This window comes from Actinia tenebrosa, unplaced genomic scaffold (assembly GCF_029948245.1).
Source record: "Actinia tenebrosa isolate PJP-AT-01 unplaced genomic scaffold, QUT_ActTen_1.0 PGA_scaffold0__85_contigs__length_37466705, whole genome shotgun sequence".
Taxonomy (NCBI): Eukaryota; Metazoa; Cnidaria; class Anthozoa; order Actiniaria; family Actiniidae; genus Actinia; species Actinia tenebrosa.
In genome coordinates, this window is record NW_028292569.1 from 985,357 (window position 1) to 1,004,619 (window position 19,263).

Below are 19,263 nucleotides of genomic sequence, written 5' to 3' on the forward strand. Positions count from 1 at the left end.
CGGCGCCATCTTGAAAGGTAGCTGTGTCTTTGCATCAAAGCTAGACGAACGGCGAGCTTACAATAATAGAGACATGTAAATAATGTCCAAGGTGTTGAAAAAAGTCTCTATCATTGCAAGCTCCCAAATCGTCTCGTTTCGATGCAAAGGTACGGCTACCTTTCAAGATGGCACCGGGAACTGTGAAAGGCACTATATAAATTTGAAGCGAACAAGAAAAATAGCAAATTTGGAAAATTTGCACCATTTAGACCTGAAAACTTTGGGGTGCGTATATAATGAGAAAAGATGAATTTATGATTCCTCTATTCAAATTTGAAAAAAAAATTTCTCTATTCAAATTTGAAAATCTTCGAAGTACATTATAAAGGTGTTTTGAGTTGCATGCGCTCTTTATCATTATGTAAATACAGTTTTAAAAACAATTTTTCGATTCCGATTGATTTTTATCTGCCTATGAGATACTAAATCCATCACAGACAATCCACTGATCGATAAAACACGCAAGCTTCTGTAGTAGATACATTTAAATAATCTGTTTTATAAGCTAATCTTGATTGCTATCAACCATTTTGTTAGTTAGTTAGTTACGTTTGCTGTTAAACAGGCCGCCAGTACCGCCATTTTGTTTGCCATAATTTCGGCGTTTTTTTCCCGTAACCGCGAAAAAAATTAGAAGACATTTCCAGTGCCCGTTGGCGCCGTCTCCAATGCTCTTCACTACCAGAATTTTTTTCCCCTTTTTTTGCACCAAAATTGATCAGGTGACTTGCTTGTTGTAAGTAATTATTACATTTGCATCAAGCGCTGATCAGTTCTGACTTTGTGATGGACGACCAAGCGGCTTGGTAAGTGGTTCTGATAGAAAATATTCCTTTCTTTAATATTTAATGAAATATCATTCTCTCTGTCGTTATCTTCAAATTCCTGATATATTTTTTCACAGATATAAAACTGTCATATTATATATAATGCATTTATAAAATAAATTAATGGATTTGTTTGTGTTAACCTCGAATCGTAAATTGAAAATACTTATCTGTATAAAGATTAGTGCTATAGGTAAATGAAAAAATAACTATATATTATACTTTAAAATTAATGAATTATATGAAAATATCAAGAAGATGGACAGCTTGAATTAAACTATTTGTGTTTCAGCAATTTTGGGTCGATTTTGTGCTTTGGATAAAATATATAATTGGTCGAGTTTGTTCAAATGACTCTGTGCTTTCGGCAAAATATAAATCTGAATCGATCGAGCATTCTTCACATATGGTAGATAATTTTTCGGCTTTATCAAATGTTTTATTTTACATGCTGTTTGTCTTTTTATATAGAGTTTGCTTCTTGTTTTGCTATTTCTCACTTCAGTTTAACGCGTTGTTTTTAAAAGCATGTTCTTTTTCATCCCCTCCGGCTTTACTTTACTTTGTTTTGCGCGATTTTTAATTCATACAAATTATCTTAAATTTTAGCGACAAAACATGAGAAGAAGTCACTTAATAAAAGCACTACTTTATGAAAGAAAATGCTGAACTGATGAAAAACGAAGAAACAATGTCGCAACACGGTGAATAATTCTGCATTTGAAAAGATAATTAGCTTTTTCTCGAGTGAGAAGAAAGTACAAGCAATCTGAAAGGCAGACTTTGATTATTCACTTGCATACGCTTATACAATTGTACATATGTACATAAATATAAATATTTATTTTCTATTGTGTACTACACATTCATATATGTATACTGGTTTTCAATATGACCCACTGTCACTCACACACATTACCACTACATTCAATATTCTATACGTACAACTCGCAATTACTCACATGTTGATTTTTAGGGAGGGATGAAAACCAAGGAACCCGGAGAAAAAACCCGGATCATAAACTCATACGCTAGAATAGAACTAAAAATAGAAAACAGAACTAATGACCAATAATATCTAGATTTTCAGTTTTGGGGTAGTTGATGAAGCTAAAAGGCTGTTTTCATCCAGTCTGTCGGTCTATTTTATACATTATTGGATAATGATAATGAATATAATAATATCTTTATATCATCGATTAAGAACAAACCATTGTTACACATATAATAGAAATAAATAAATATATATATAAATAAGTAATTATGGGAAAAGCAAAGTATTTTCAAACTAAGATGTATTTTTCATTTATCGACTCAACTCGACAAGCAATCAATATTTATAATCAATATTTTATTCAGTACTTATTAATATAACACAATATTTAAATATTTACATTTGTGAGAAATATGACATACATAAAAGTACAAGCTGCTTATGATAACTTAAAAGTTAGACTAGATAGGTAGCTACGTTTTACATAGATTTAAATTGTAAAAGCCATTAGGTAGATGATATATTTTTCTATTTACATGGTATGTGTGGATACAAAAAGGGTAATTCATTTATAAAAGCAACTATGTTCCATATATATTCGTAAGTCTAATAACGTAACTATTTTAATAGCGAACGGTAAACTAGTGTAAAACACAGCCAAAAACAATCAAAATAATTCAAAATAAGGATATACTTATTAAACCTGTCTGGCTAATATCACGTTCGTGGGTTTTACAAATACATTATGAAATCTATTGACCTTGGACGAGCTCGCCTAGACACTGGCCACAAGTGGCTGGATCTGGATAATATTTAGGACCTTCGTTACCGATGGTAACTAATTGATTGACGTGCACTACATAAAAAAGATTTTCATACTACAAGGAAATTAATCAGGAAGTTTTTTTCCATTCATTATCTTTAATAAGTCGTTGTTTTTAAAGTTTCTTTATCAACTTCATTACAATTTATGAGAAGAACACCTTAGGAGGATATATAACTTTTAACTTAAAAAAAACCCTTTTATTAAATTAATTTGCAGAATGCTGAATTTTGATTATTTTATTTTTAAGACAATTGCCTGTTTGAACTATTTGCCGATATTAATGTTTTTATGTCATTCTGTTAAGTAGTGAAATAAAAGTTAAAGATGAGGACGATTTATTCGAAAAGCGCGGAAGTGTTTGATTTGTAACAAGCTCTATCGTATTATCGGTAGCTTTACTTAAAATGAAGGCGGTTTTTAATCGAGAAAGAAAAGCTCGGGAAAACGTCAGGCGTAACTATGGCATTGAAATATGACTTCCTTGATTTTGGTTGAACCAATCAAAAAAAAACAAAAATAACAGATACGCAGAAAAGAAATTTCTTCGTGACACCGTCTGGACCAATCAAAAATCTCAAGATTTACATCCATCATCCAATCATATTGTAGAATTCTTGTGAATGAAAAACGCACCGTGAAACTCGAATGGCTTCCTTCCTACACCGATCATAAAGCAAGAAAACTTGTTTCGTCCAATCATAATGCTTGAAGCACGAAGCGAAACGTTTTACTCAAATATAAGAAAACTGCTTGTTTATGAGCTGAAAATGATAGATGAATAGAAGGCTTAGTTGCAGTTTTGTTGAACAATTTGTTTTCTTTTCTGTAGAGATTCATGAAAACCTCTCAAGACTATTTTGAATGTTAACATAAAAATACAGAAGACATTACACTTTTTTCTCGAAGGAATTCATAGCACTTTTTTTATATTTTCCTCTTAGCACTGCTTCCAATATAATTTTGAAGTTAACGCTGGCTTAATCGAGGTAAAATCTTAGAAGATAATGATCGATTGATCGCAAATTAAAGTGGTTCTACAGATAAAGAACTGGCAGCAGTTTATGTCATATTCAATAATCTAGCCTTCTGGTCAGGAAAGACAACGCTATTAATAGGTAACTTTATAATGAATACAAATTACTTTACCACTGCTGGGTTATGGTCTGCGAGGTGTAAACATGGCATGTGTGGGCTGATGACTTTTATCCCACGCAATTGGCCGTTTGCATGATGACATTATGTTACTTCCGCTTCCAAAATGCTTCGCGAATTTTCTTTCTTACTCAAATCCATACTTCCTCATAAGAAAAATAAGACGACTGAACAAAAGAAAGTGTTCAAGGGAGTAATGCACCTATTGTTGGATAGAATTAAAGGACCTGTTTTCTCGTTTTAGACCATTTGTTGTTCTTTTGAGAATAATATTTCTTGTTTTAGTTGTATCCATATTCATGTGTCTTATCGGGTGCAACCGTTAAACAAAGAAATGTTACTCTAGGGAATAAAACGTGGTCTGAAATGGTAATACAGATTACTAGAAGCAAACTGAATAAATAATTAGACTAAACCAAAAACTGTATTCAAGTAAAATCCTCAATAATTTGATTCATCACGTGATAAGACACGTGACACAATAAAAACAGTGGTGTTATACTACTCTATGTTTTGTACAATTATACTGCCATTATACAATTATATTAAATAAATAGCTATAATCATCATAGCCTAGGATGATAATTAATGATGATGATAATGGTAATATAAAATCGAAACAAAGAAAAAATCATTTGTATTTAGCTCACTGTCATGACATGTTGTAGCATATCGTGACAGCGTGACAGATGCTGAATCACTCTGGTTGCCTTCCTGGTTTTCATCCCAAACTTCCAAAACAACAATAATAAAAACCCGTCACAAGGTTGGCATTAAAATATTATGAAAATAATTTTTTTAAGCTTCCTATTTGAGTTGTAAAACAATATGGCCACTTCAGTCACTATTTATCCTAAATTAAAAGCGTTATTCATGAATGCCTTTTCGGCGCTGGCTTGGATTGTGTTACGGTCACCAAAAAGTTCGGACATTGTTCTCGGAGTCCCATACAAATATCACTGACTTTAAAGAGAAAATATAGGTAGATTTCTTTAGTTAGCTATCTTAACAGCAGTAAGAAAAGATTCAATCAAGCTAGAAAAATGATCATTTACTTGTGTTTAGAGAACTAACTAAACATTAACCAAGTAAATAGTTCATTTAGAGTCAGTGCATTTGTACGGAAATTCGAGAACAATGTCTGAACTTTTTGGTGACCGTAACACAATCTAAAACAATTTATACCACGTGACGGCTAGCGCCGAAAACTGTGAATTACTTTATTGTGATAGGAAACATGAGTCAACAATGTCCCAATCAAAAGGACTCGTGCGCGTTGTCTTTTGATTCGAATCCGCGAAAATATGGAACACAAAACATACATATATTTGTCGCGTATTCGGATCCAATTCGATTATAAAAGAAACGACTAAAAAAAAACATTAAAATCATCTTAATATTGGTTCGTAGACAACGGAAGTTAACCTTCGGGCTTCACGAATTTTTTTTATTGTTTATGTCACGTGAAAGAGTCACGTGACTGGATTTTATTATTGCCCTTATATTACTTATATTACTGGTACGAATTAAAAGCAATTCAGCGCACCAGATAAGCTATCTTCTTTTTACTTTGCACAGCTCTCAATCCTTCACTTCCACATAAAATATCATGATTTTGGGTATATTTTTTGAGGCAAATTTAATTGGAATTCAAATATATCGCAAGCCAAGGCAAGAATATCGTCTTATTCACAAGGAATTGTCAAAATCCCATACAAAGCTGATTATCGTCTTCTTATGATTATCTTTCACGTCATTTTCAAAAGAGCAAACGAGTGTAGAATAATCAAGCAGTTTGTTCTTCAGTCTCTCGGTTCTTCCTTGATTACTTTCACTTACTAGAAGTCGGGAATATTTGCATGAAACACTACACTGTACGTGTTGTTTTGCGTGATTTGAGCGTTCTAATTTTTACATATTGCTTGGTAATGCGATTTTCTGAAAATATTACCCCACAGTTTTGGGTCATTCATCACTCTAGCTCCGAAATTAATTGTATTCCAAACATCTGCTTGTACGTATTTCATAACCGTGGGGGAAAAAGGATGGGAGCCCTTTGAATCCCTAGTCGAAAAAAAACACGGTAAATCAGAATTCTTTAAAATTAACAAATTAAGCTGATTTAACTATTAATTCCTAACACAATTTTGGTTAACTTGATTTTTTTATTATTTAGTTTGTTTTTAGATTTAACACTGACGATTCAATAAGTACTTTGATAGTCTGCAAGGACATTGTGCCGCTTTGGAGGTAAGGAGATGTAGAGCTGTTAAATTACTTAGCCAAAAATATGGCCAAATTTTCCATGAGTCATCAAAAGTCATATTTATAAAAATTACTACACACTCTTTTGGACATTAAAGCCTGGTTTGAACGTTCGTGCCCATGTAGCATTAGCATTTCTGGGATAGCTATTGATGTAGATCTGCCACTTATGTGAAGGTTTTCGAGTGTATGCGATTGGCAATCGTCAAAATATAAAATCCGCCGGTTTTTTTACTCTAAAGGGAGAATTCTAGATGTTAGATTCTCGTATTATACAATTTAATAACTTAAAATCCACATTTATTGAGTTAAGCTTAACCATAGCTTAAGGCTTTGAGGTAATCAATACAACTTTTTCTCTTGATATAGTCTACAAGCCAGTCTATTTGGCGTTTGTCTTCATATCAGTCGAACGTCAACTAGAGATATGTCGAAGATAATATATCGAAACATGCACGATAGCTAGATTAATAAAATTTTGACTTCCTACATTTCTGATGCTCTATCTATAAGTTTTAAAATCGAATAAGTTGGGGCTATCTTGTCCGGCTATATGCAACACACGGCATTAGAAAATTTTGTCTCGTATTTTGGGAACAGCTGAAAAATCGACGGGGAAGGCTGCTTTGCTACTGAGAAAAATTGGGATGCCGTATTTGTAAAAATAGTCTGCTTGACAGGGTAATTTATAAGGATGGTACATTAGTAATTTGAATATAGAGAGACTAAATTCAGTAACACATGATTTATGACCGAAAGCTAGAAAGACAAGTAGTGAAAGTAAATTTACTTTTCGATCAAATACTATAGAAATAGATTGTTGCGCTTTTCTTGACAATGTTCCGATGAATTTCAAGAAATAACAGTAGTAGCAACACAATTATAACAACCACCCACTCGCATTACTCATACTAGTTCATTTTAGCAATAAAAAGGTTTCTGTTATAATATCAACTAAGTCTTCCCTCCTATTCCTTTTTCCTCCATTTTTTTTTCTCCCTCTGTCCCCAAATCAGAAGAACAAACTATCTATTTCTCCAGTTTCGAGTTCTCTGTTGCTCAGTGCGAGCCTCTATTTTAGTAGAATATTTATGTGTTCCAGTTCTTCCGGTGAAGATCCGTGGAATTTTAAAGTGGTTTTGTATTTTTAAAGTTGTGCATTATTTATTTTACTACCATTAATATAATATGAGAATATTTTAACACTGACTTGAGGTTATTAACAATAAGTTAACGAGTCTAAACAAAAAACACAGCGATATATTATACGTATCCAAATGAATGGTCGATTCTTTTTCTAAGACTTTCTGTCTTGGGCCCCGTCCACACTATGCCGGATAAATTTGAATCCGAATTTTTATTTATTCGGTTCCATTTCGAAAATTCGTTTTCGGTGAAGAGTTGTTCCGGATTCGCCCGGACTAGTGTGGACGGTAGGCCTAACCGATAAAAATTCGGATCCAAATTTATCCGGCATAGTGTGGACGGGGCCTTGGTATCAAAGCCGCAAATCTTTCTTACAATCCACAAATTAACCGTTTCTTCAGCAAATGGAATGCAAGTTCTAACCAGTAACATACGATATGAGGCACTGATTATTGACACCTTATTTAAAGCTATGATTTAAAACTAGGTGATTATAAGGAGGGAAGTAAGGTTGGTTTTAAAGTCATTAGTTCTTAGAACATTTTAAGTCAGATCTTAATGACTTGTCTTGGTATGGTTTATAACTTGACGAGTTGATGAGAGAATAAATTGTTAAATGGATGGGTAGGACTAGAAGAGATGGATGGGATAAATAAACGGACGGATAGATGAAATGGATGAACAGAATAAGATGGATTGAAGGGATGAATGGATAGATGGAATTCATTGGTCGATAGGATGGGATGGGAAGAAATGCATTGAATGGTATGAATTGAAGGGATGGATGGATGGAATTGATGGATGGATAGAATGGGATGGATCGAAGGGATATGATGGACGGATGGATATAATGGGATGGATCGAAGGGATATGATGGACGGATGGATAGAATGGGATGGATTGAAGGGATAGATGGATGGATGGATGGAATGGGATGGATTGAAGGGATGGATAGGTAGAATTGATTGGTCGATAGGATGGGATGGGATGGATGCAAATGGATAGATGGAATCGATGGGTGGATAGGATGGGATGGGATGTATCGGATTGGATGAATGAATGAATGGATAGATAGATAGAATGAGATGGTATAAGTGCATATGGGGGGGATTGTATAAATGAATGAAAGGAAGGAATGGATGGATGAGTGAGTTAATTCATTAATTGACGGGTAATTGCGTGATATTTTTGAATCGTTATATCATCACGCCCAATAGCGCAACGCAACCGTGACGTCATAAAAACGAAGACAAAGGCGAAATTCAGACAAACAAACTTACAAGTTTACTTTCAGCAGATAATTTTAACAGCCGATCACAGTTGATCTTAGTTTACATGGGTTATTATTGTAACTTTAAGTAAAAATAATAAAATCGGTTCGTATATTCCTCGTAGCGGTTAAACAGAATGCAATGTTTGTCCGAATCTTTAAGCTATATTGCCCCGAATATCTCGACCTGGGGTGGTTGCTTGGGGGCGGTGGGCGTAGCCCCACTATCTTCAGTTTTTGTCCTTTTTATTTATGTATAATAATTGTCTAGCTTAGAATAATCCAATAGTAATTATGTCAATCTTATTTCTTATTATGTCTAATTTATTTTATAGCTTCATAGTTTATCGTAAATTTATCTTGTGTGTATGTTATTGTAAATTAGATAGTTTTATCAATAGGAGAAGAGCCACCTCGTGGATTCTATTGATTAAACCATTATTATTATTATTATTATTATTATTATTATTATTATTATTATTATTATTATTATTATAGAATTAGTGCGCTGCGCTATTGCCCCCCCCCCCCCCCCCCCCCGGAATACTCGTACATCCTCAATACAACCCACGCCACCCCGCCCGCTTAATCGATTATCTAGCTTTATCCTATTTCCTTTGACCCCAGCCTAGAGAACCCCTTTAGAACACTTTTCACTTTCATTCAGCCCACGACTACTGTCATGTACCAACACAAACTACTCGTGGAGGTGCTATTAATTGATTAGCTGGGCGTTGGGTTAACGATGAATTCGCTTCCAAAAAACTTCCTCATTGGCGCCAATGAATTCCTGTTTTGCAGTATAAAACTATGCATTGTAGAGTTTTTGTGATAAGGACAATCAACCCACTAAGAATGAACCAGCCATTAACACCTGTTCAACTTGAATCCAACCACGCCGTAAACAAGTAGCGCGCATGATCGCTGTATACATCCTACTTACCCTTCAGACCACTTGACCGTCCTTTGAAAAGCGGGTCTTTTTCTTTTCCTTGATAGTCGAGAGGAAACCTTGAAATAGCAGACATGAATAAAGGTTCATTAACGATTTGATCTTGAACGAGGAAATGCTAGCGCTGGTTCAAGGTGAGAAAAGTGTTTACATAAATATATGGCTCTTTTTTCAAATAGATCGCGAGACAATCTCTATCTGTAAGTGAGATGTTTTAAAAATCTACAGCCGAACTTTTCAGAATAATATTTTTTTTAAACCCATCGTCTTCTTAATTGTGCAAAAATTCTTAATGAATTACCGGTAAATAAACAAATAATACTCAAGGGAATAGCATTTCGTCTTAAGTAAAGATGGTCTATATAGAAGCAACTTGCACTCAAGTCGGTTGTAAATAGTAATAAAAGACACTTTAGTCTTAGTATAGATTCAATGCACTTGTTACTGGTTTAAGCTCAGTTCTGAGCTCAGATATTGAGGAGTTTTGAAGGATTAGTTTAAGTGATGATCTCATTATACCAATTACTTGTCACTGGTATTCAAGAGTGTAAATGGATTTTTAATCCATTAAAACGAATTATTATTCCCAAGTCACTTTCCGGTCTTAGCTTCAGTCTTCAGTGTTTTGGACCCAGCAATACACCTAATCGAAAAATGGCGACCAATTTGAATAGCTATTGTTCTACACAGACCAACTAGTGACTTACTAACCTCGTGTTCGCGTAGAAACACAAAAGCGTTTTCACATGTGTGAGAGGCTAGTCAGTCGCTGGTCAGTGCAGAACAATATCTATTCAAATTGGTCGCCATTTTTCGATTCGGTGCAGAGAAGGATCCACTAGTATCCCACAATGCATTGCGAGTGAGAATAACATTTTTCTATTTAACTGACGGCTAAAATTAATATTTCCGAAACTGAAAAACCAATTGTACTTAAGAAGAGTGTATGGCATTCCTTTTAGTTATATCTATTTATAAATTCTTCAAGAGATTTAAAGATGCTTTTCAAAATACTAAAATCAGTACATTTTTTGAGTAATTTCAGGTTCAATACAAATCCTACAACTGGCTGCTTTTATTTGTCAAATTAGTCGAACATGTCTTTGTTAAATGCTAAAACAACACGTTAGCATCATTAATATTAATGGTAGAGGTATCATCAAAAAAAAAGTCAAATAAAGCGGCTAAGCCAAAGAAAATATTCTCCTCTGGATGATTAGCTGTATGGTTTTGCACTTGAGCGTGTTGGGTTCAAAACACTACCCTGGTCTCAGAGGCTCGACGATTTTTCTCCCGGCCACGTATATTTTGAGCCGCGAAGCGGAGAGCGAAGCTGAGGACTCGCTGCTTCGCAACTAGCTCACCGCTTCGCGGCTCAAAATATACGTGGCCGGGAGAAAAATCGTCGAGCCTCTGGGACCAGGGTATCAAAACACAGATCATAGAATCTAATGTTATCTTCTGATGTACTCATTTAAGATACACAGACGACATAAAACATGTGTACAGGGCCGTAGCCACATATTTCTGATTGGTCCGGTTTTCGAGGGTTTTCAGTTTTTTATATATATTGTTTTATTTTTCTTATATATTTTCCCGAAAGTTGGTTCGGTTGAAACCGGTGGCTACGGCCCTGGTGTAAAGCCGTCTTACAAACAAAATTACATGGAGTACTTTGGTCAATGAAAACAGAATAGCAATAATAACAACTACATTCAGGAAAACAATATAAAAAAGCATCGTTTTTTCCTGCTGAAGGGGGGCTTCAGCTCCCCTTTGACCCCCCTGGATCCGCCCTTGACATTAGCAAAATATAAGAAAATGAAGTAAAATCAAATTGGGGCAAAGAAAAGCGTTTAGAGTCTAGTATATATTCCACTAGTTGTATCAATCTATACATCTAATTAACGTATTTTCCATGTATCATTTCGATCTCAGGCTCTATGTTCTGTTTTTGACCCGATAATGATTACGTAGCTGAGTGTATATCCTGAAGTAAGCATGTCAGGAAGCAAACAGAACGAACTATATATCCACAACAAATCAACTAATTCAGATACACAAATGTTACATTGATAAATGATCAATGGATCAACCGCTATTTTGTTTGTAAACTCAAGATTCAAATCTGAATTTAAATTAAATTCATTTAACTTTATTTAAACTTCATTAATTTTATTAAGATAATGTTTTAAGGAAGGCATGTCGACTCGCACGTCACAGAGAAACATTACGAGTAGCTTTGTGAAACAGTTCTGAGTCATAAAACCAAACCAAACCAAATTAACCAATGATACCACTATACAAACAGCTGATTCTAAGTGACCACACTTATACACCACAAGTAACAAGAAGAGATAACTAGCTAAAAACTAGTGTGAGCTGCGTCGGTGTTTCTAATGAAACAGTAATGATAAAAAGGTAAATTATACACTGTGAAAAGATGAAAAAACTTACTGACGTTTCGGACGCTAGTCCTTCGTCGGAGTAAAAGAGCACAAGTAACAATTAAACACACGACGCAGGAGAGAAAAAGAAGACAACCGAAAGAAAACGAAAGAAAAAAAGCTTCATATCGTTTAAGTAAACACTCTTAATACGATGGATAAGTAAATTTTAAATTAAAACAAAAAGTCGAAATGAAACGAGTCGTAATGTTTTGTATATTATATGATATACTCCTCATACGTCACAGCATCAGCATATGGCATGATAAAACCTTTATGACTTCAAGAAGCCGCACTCAAACTATAATTTTATTGGGGTTATTCAACATCTTACCTAGCCTGCATTCAGCCGGTATAATTTCTCTCGAAAGAAAAAATACCAGCTGAACGCAGGCTACGTCTTACCCCATCTAGAATCATACTGTGATACTTTGATATCATAAACAGCACTCTCGACAACTATAACAGCAACTGGGAAAACTTTGAAACCGTATTCAAAAGGCCAGAAGCCAAATACAAAGACAAAACAAAGAATAACGAAAGTGAAATCTTGTTATCAACGAGTAATATTGCACAGTCATATAACATCTTGATGAATCATAACATAAGGATACTTCCGTGCTTCCCGCAGGGCTAAAAGGTATATTTGTATTCGAGAGATTTATTAGAGCCCGTTACTTGACAATTAGTTTGCATTGAGCCACTAGGGTAATAGATATAAAGTGGATTTGATTACTCTGGCTTTCTGTGAATATATCCTAATTCAGAAAAAACTCATTTGGAAATAAGATAATGAATAATCGGAAGCTCTATGGAATTCTCCCGGGAGAAGAGTCATTTGAGGGATAACGCGGAAAGAATTTTATATACTCATTTTAATGAACTAATTGTCGTGAATAGACCACACGACAAAGAAAAACTCCCGCCCAAGTAATAGATTAATTTAAGCGAGTTTATTCAGAATCAACGATAAAACTAATTTGCCTTGTCGGTACATCTAGTGTGGCCCGTAGTCATGGTAACTAATTTTTTCTATAATACGATAGTATTCATTGCCATTGCAACATGTTGCAACACATCTAAGTATCACCACAGGGAATACCTTTACTTTTTGATATCATTTCCAATTCGTCTGTTCTTTTGAAGCTAGAGTTTTCCATTTATTTTACGGCTTTCTTCATGTCTTCCCCTACAAAGTATATTCCATGTTAACAATTAAAAATAACAACATCGAAAACTTTTAGGCAAATGACATATATTTAAAGCAACCGTGTAAAATACAACGACGTAACAAATATTTAGTAATGTCTGGGCTTCCTGTGTGTTTCGATGGTGCGCGCACCTGGAGCTCTGTTCCTGCGTGCCAGACCATTCTCGTACCCAGACCCTACTCATTAACCAAATCGTCTGATTTTATACGATTATCCTACGAAATACTACGATTTTTAGTAAAATGAGTAGGGTCTGGTTACGAGAATGCTCGACAGACATAGCGTGCGTCAAATATCGGTTCGATGACATATAGTATACATAATCGTTCAGGCAGGCGGGTTTTCACCGCAGTCAGGTTGACACATTTGTTAGATTTGCACCAAAGGCTATACAAGACAGCTTTCATAACAGTAAGTATGAGCTTTGATCGTCGATGCTTGAAGCATTGGTTTTGAGAATGAATTCTTAAAGTTTACCGATAAACCTTTAAAACATTTTTTTGCGCAAATCTCTGAATCGTACAAGTCGTATAGGAATCAGAAGAATTTGAAAAACCAAGAAAGAAATACATATTAAGAAATTTCATTTGCTGTTTCAGTTTTCAGATTCTAGTTTTCATCTAAAAATCGAACTTAAGAGCCGAAGGAAGATATTTCATTTAGCAATATATAATCGAAAGCATGTCGTTCTGTGATTGGTAGGGCTTTAGAACATGCATCTTCATATTCTTAGCCGAAAGATTTGTCCAATTAAGGGTGATAGTTTCTAATATTAAAAAGAACTCATAAAAGGAGAGTGAAACATAATGAAATCATTTCCTCAGCGGAAATGAAGCTAGAGAGTTGAAATGATGGCCTATTTTTAAAACCACCGCGAACCTGCTGGAAGAGCTAAATTAAAAAATTATAAATTATCGCCAGCTTTGACTTGCATTTGCTCCGATTGATTCATTCTTAACACTAATCTGAAATAAAAAACAATCATGTCTTTTTAAACAGCTTTATTGGCCTTCAAATTTCTCAATAACAAGATAATTGACAACGGCATACTAAAGGGAAAAAAGAAAAAAATTATAATGCAAGAAGAAGGAGCAAGAGGATTGGCGCGAACCTAGAGTCCAATGCAAGGCACCTCTCCACTAAAACGATAAACAAGTAAAAAGACTTAGGCAAAGGAGAAAAAAACAATTAAAATATATTGTTGCCAATGAACGTGGCAATGAATGTTCTGGTCTAACCAGTAAGACTGAATTATTTTTATTTTGAAAACGCTTTTTAATAAGCGATAGAGATCAGCTTGCATACAATCATACCTAAGATATCAAGAGACATGGCGGCCATATTGGTTAACCAACATGGCAGCTATAATAGCAGCACTAAATAACTAGTCCAAGGTTAATGACAAACTGCTGTGCTTAATAGCTTACTTAATTAGAAAACAATGTGCATTCTGGTCTAACTTGGGTACGAAAGAAACCCTTGCACTGACTCTCTCATGTTGTACGGACGCTCAACCGGAGCCCATCAGACTTTGAAATACTTGATCACGTGATCATTTCCAATAATGTCCAGATTGCTGATGGTTTGACAACCTAGACTCTTCTCGGTCAAATTTTACCGCCCAGAGACTGGGAGCCGGAATTGCTAATCAAATTTCAAAATTCAAAATCGCGTCTGATACACACACACACATAATTGATCCGAGCAAAGGGAGCCTTATTTAGATAAAAGTAAAAGGTAAAATATGGAATAGACTTTAATCATTTTCAGTCTTGTATTCGAGATCAAGATATTAAATTTACTTCATAATGATAAAATATTTTCCGATTTTATTTTCATCTTTCACTTATATATAAATTGGGCTCCCTGTGCTCCCTGTGACAAATCGTGTTATAGGTTTTTCCCCTACTCGTTTACACGACTATTTCAGTATGCGACAAAAAATCTCATTAGAAACCCGACGTTCTAACAAAAATATGTCATTACTAATACAAGAAAATATAACGAATGAAAAAATATCGATAAGAAAATTTGGAAAGATTAGCCATGATTAAACTCAACGTATAGTTGCAGTATAGATCGGCGTACGCGTTTTTGGCAAAAGTTCTTGCCAAAACCAAAGGAACTCCACCGAGATAATCTTTGAAAATACTCAGTTTAGTCTATAAGCAAAGGCTTTTTTGTTTGACCATAGAATAAAATAAGTTTTAATAAAATCAGACCAGACTTTTGGCCTCTTTTCGTCAAAAATCATAAATTCTGAAAATATGAATTATATAGGTGGCGTTCTTCTCTTCTCTTCAAGCCACAACGTCAACGAAAACGACTGAATCGATTATTGGCTTGTGTGATTGAGTTTTATTCAATGGTTTGTAGAACAATTTAGGTAAACTAAAGACTTGCAAGAAAAAGAAAGCGCTTAAACCATCTAATTCCAAGAATAATATATTTCTTATATTAGTGATAAGCCTTTGTTTGTAAAAAAAATCTTTTAATTTAACACCTCACCAGTAGTTTCTTTAACAAAAGTCAAAATTTTGACAGAAATGTTATTAATTCAGTCTAGTTGATTTAGGTGGTATAGCTTTGAAAGCTAGTTTCATTAAAAAAGGAATAAAAAACATTGGAAAGAATTTCAAAAAGTTATTGTTTAAATAAGAAATAAGTCAGAAAGGTGCGAACAAAGATCTATTCATTTCAGGTTTCAATCTAAATGAATTATACTATAGTGACAAGACCAACTGATCAGTTCAAATTAACATCTTGGTAATTAAACTCAAGATGGGTGCATTTGAACAGCTCTTGGCATTATTTTTGATCCGTAATCTAACTAAGGCGTAAGTGGGGAAAAGCATCTCTTTTGTACCACTCGCTCTTCGTTCATTATACCTATTTCTCAAGTACTAGTAGACACGATATATGAATTATGATGAAGCTAATGTTTTGATTCAGGAAAATATGTACTAATTTTCTCTCTTCCTGGCTCTCTGTCATTCTTAGATACTGAAGTCAACCATAGATGAGGCAAAAAGCATTGACCACTTGATATCAAGGTATATTAAATTCAGTATTATATTTGAACATTTCTGAGGGCTTCGTAGATCAACAGAGAGAAAAAATCTACCTCGTATTCATTGTTTTGGTACTTAATAGTCCAGGCTTAATTGAATACTTTTAGGATCAAAAAGAAATTCGAATGAAATAAAATGGATGAAAAAAAAATAGAAATTGAAGAATTCGAAAGGTTGGTTTATCGATAAAACCATAAATATCGATCGATAAAGTAGAAACCTTTCCTTCCTTTCTCAGATTTAGGACTGGCGTTTGAAACGTCAGTCCAGTTGCAGTTATTTTTGCACGGTTTTCTAAGTTTTTTCTTATTTATTTGAAAGCAAAAGATCGAAATGTCGTTCAGTCTTAAAAATGATAAAAACCAATCCAAACAAGGAAATTGGTACGCGAGTAAGGCATTTCTAATTAGATATAGTGATGATCTTTACCTAACACAACTAGACCACGAACAAAGCTGTAAAGCCGGAAAGTTCAAAGGATTCAGCAACATAGACGTTAATCATCGCAGCCCATAATGATTGATCCAAGGCTAAACAGCCTAATGAGGCTCGGGAGCTGTACATCAGACACATGTAAGTCTAAGAATGGCGTTGAAAAATAGGGAAAAAGATCTTTACGTATGAGGTGATATGTAAAGCCTCAGGGAAAAAATCCTCATATTTTGCTCTCAAAACTAATGGTTGCTTTGAAACGGGCCAAAATGAAGACGGAAGCGTAATGGAAGAGAGAAAGAGAAAGAAAAAAGAAACAAAGAAAGAGATGTCTTGGCATCTTATTAGCCATTTCGAGGTTGAGAAAAAAGACTGGGTCGAGTCGGCATTGCAGTGCAATAGACCAGTTTCCAATTCCAAATTACCGCTGTGTTGCTTGATTACAGACTCATTTGCACAGGGTTAGCCTCGTATCAGTGTTTAGATATTTACAAATACCAACAGTAAAGTAAAGAATGCACAACTTCAACAATACAAACACTTTGAAATTTCACGGACCTTGACTGGAACACGTGAATATTCTGCACAAATTCGACATCGGCCTTCAAAGTATTTCTCTAAACAGGTGAATATCACTGACATATGCAAATGTCAGCTGTACGGAGATTTATCAAACTGATCAAGAGAATACGCATAATTATTCTGACATTATAATGATTATCAAAAATGGAAAGTAATCAATGTTTACTAAAAACATCAAAACATATTCTTGTCTGGTTATTACCAGGAGAGCCGGCTAATTATGGTAACAACTTAAATACGTGATGTTCTCATAGTAACTGTGATTGAAGGATGAGGAATTAAGGTTAGACAGCCCGCATTTTGCCTCAAGAAATAGTGCCTCGTAAATAGAACGATCGATTTTATGTCAAAATTTAATTTAAGTCGGGCGCTTTTTAGAGAATTCCAGTAAACTTTTCAAGACGGTTAATGGATATTTTTCCTGCCTATGCTACAGGGGTCCGAGGTTAATGACACACTCTAGTTGGTTCTGGCGTTTCATGTACTCTTCTGATAGTACAGCCGATGGCGTTTCTAGCGCAGTGTGAGTAGCTAATTAAGCGAACAGAAAGAAAGAAAGTACGGCCACCAGACATAATATATAAGCAAATGCCATCTCCGTAATTGTTTCGATACTAATCTGCATTTTCTTGACTGGTATTTGGAAAGTTCTGTCTGGCATTCATTCATCAACCAATGGTGACTCATTTTTAGTTTTTCTCTTTTTCTATAGACAAGATCGATCATTTTACTAGTGATTGCATCGACTAGTTTACATAGCGGTCCGGAACGAAGTACGTATTCTGAAAAAACTTATAACAGGTGAGTAAGAATAACTGATGGGGGGCTCTGAATACTCCATTCATTTTGGTTTTCAATGACCTACTTCTCAAGGAGTAGTTTTCTTTCTTCTCGAAGCTCTAGTTTAAATATGGTGGGATGTTTGGCCTATAGTTCTTGTTCATTTGTTCAATTTAATCTTACTCGCTAAAAGTAACTAACGCGGTTCAGAACTGAATTTCCAACTTCGTACGAGCCAAAATCTAGTAATTACAACTAAGACTTAGTTGTTCTTGCATCTCGCCCATTATGAGCGTGGAAAACAACTATCTTGTACATACGATATAAACATGAAGAGTTAAAGTAATTTTTTGTTTAACTAATGAAACCGAATATGAATTTGAAGTGTCAACAAAAAACAGATGAAAAGGTTATTTAAAAAATCTATTCGTAGTGTTGCCTCATTAGTGTTATAATGTATGCAGATCTTGACAACCAGTACATATAAATAATACAAATACTTTTTCTGGTGTAAAATGATTAGATAATTATTGACTCAAAGCAACTAACTACGACGAGAAAGAGGCAAATTTTGAAAATGTTGTTTCTGATTCTGGGAGTCTGATTAAAAGTACAATCCTTTTCTTGTAGTTTTATTCAGTGTCAATGGTAAGAAAATCTACGTCTAAAGCCCCGTTTGCACTGGCGATTTTTGCTGCAATTTTTGTGGCAATTTTCCGAAATATGAAATCTTTTGTCTCATCCTTCAAAAGAGACATTCTTCTAGGAAAATCTTGGTATCCTGAAAAAAACTTTACAAGTAAATTCTTTACCATTATTTATTATGGACAAAATCGCAGCAAAAATCGCAGCAAAAATCGCCGCAAAAATCGCCGCAAAAATCGCCGCAAAAATCGCTAGTGTAAACGGGGCTTAAGGGGAGAAAATACAAGTAAGAAAGATGTCCTTGTGATATAATATAAAAGAGTATTAGTAGAACGTTCCATTTGTGGAGGAATATCTCTCCGGGCGAAAAGAGGATTAAACGGATTTAATATTAGCTCACGCCCGTTGAGGTGTTTCATCAGATAATACTGAGAGTTGTAAAAGCAACAGATAGAAAAAGGACGGTGGTAGAGCTTGTAGTCCTGTAGTGGCAAGACATGCATGAACATAGTCAGGCCTCGGTAAGTAATGGCCGCAAATGTCGGTTAGGCATCACAAGTTGCAGGGGAAAAAACTATATTGACAAAAGAGATTAAGCTAAAATACTTATTTAAGCCTCTT

The 19,263-nt window shown here is 34.7% G+C and overlaps 2 protein-coding genes across 2 annotated transcripts in view; one reads left to right on the forward strand and one right to left on the reverse strand.

Annotated features, from left to right (window-relative positions):
• Positions 1-19,263, reverse strand: part of LOC116293031 (zinc transporter ZIP11) — a 51,607-nt gene that overhangs the window by 2,960 nt on the left and 29,384 nt on the right. The window contains exons 12-13 of the transcript XR_004196758.2: positions 13,024-13,110; positions 9,466-9,533 (exon numbers count right to left, since the gene is read on the reverse strand). The gene's annotated coding sequence lies outside the window, so the exon portion shown is untranslated. The remainder of the gene's footprint in view (positions 1-9,465; positions 9,534-13,023; positions 13,111-19,263) is intronic.
• The window catches only part of LOC116293026 (atrial natriuretic peptide receptor 1), a 39,956-nt gene that overhangs the window by 2,306 nt on the left and 18,387 nt on the right, over positions 1-19,263 (forward strand). The window contains exons 3-6 of the mRNA XM_031700410.2: positions 6,018-6,091; positions 9,522-9,608; positions 16,133-16,185; positions 17,930-18,018. The gene's annotated coding sequence lies outside the window, so the exon portion shown is untranslated. The remainder of the gene's footprint in view (positions 1-6,017; positions 6,092-9,521; positions 9,609-16,132; positions 16,186-17,929; positions 18,019-19,263) is intronic.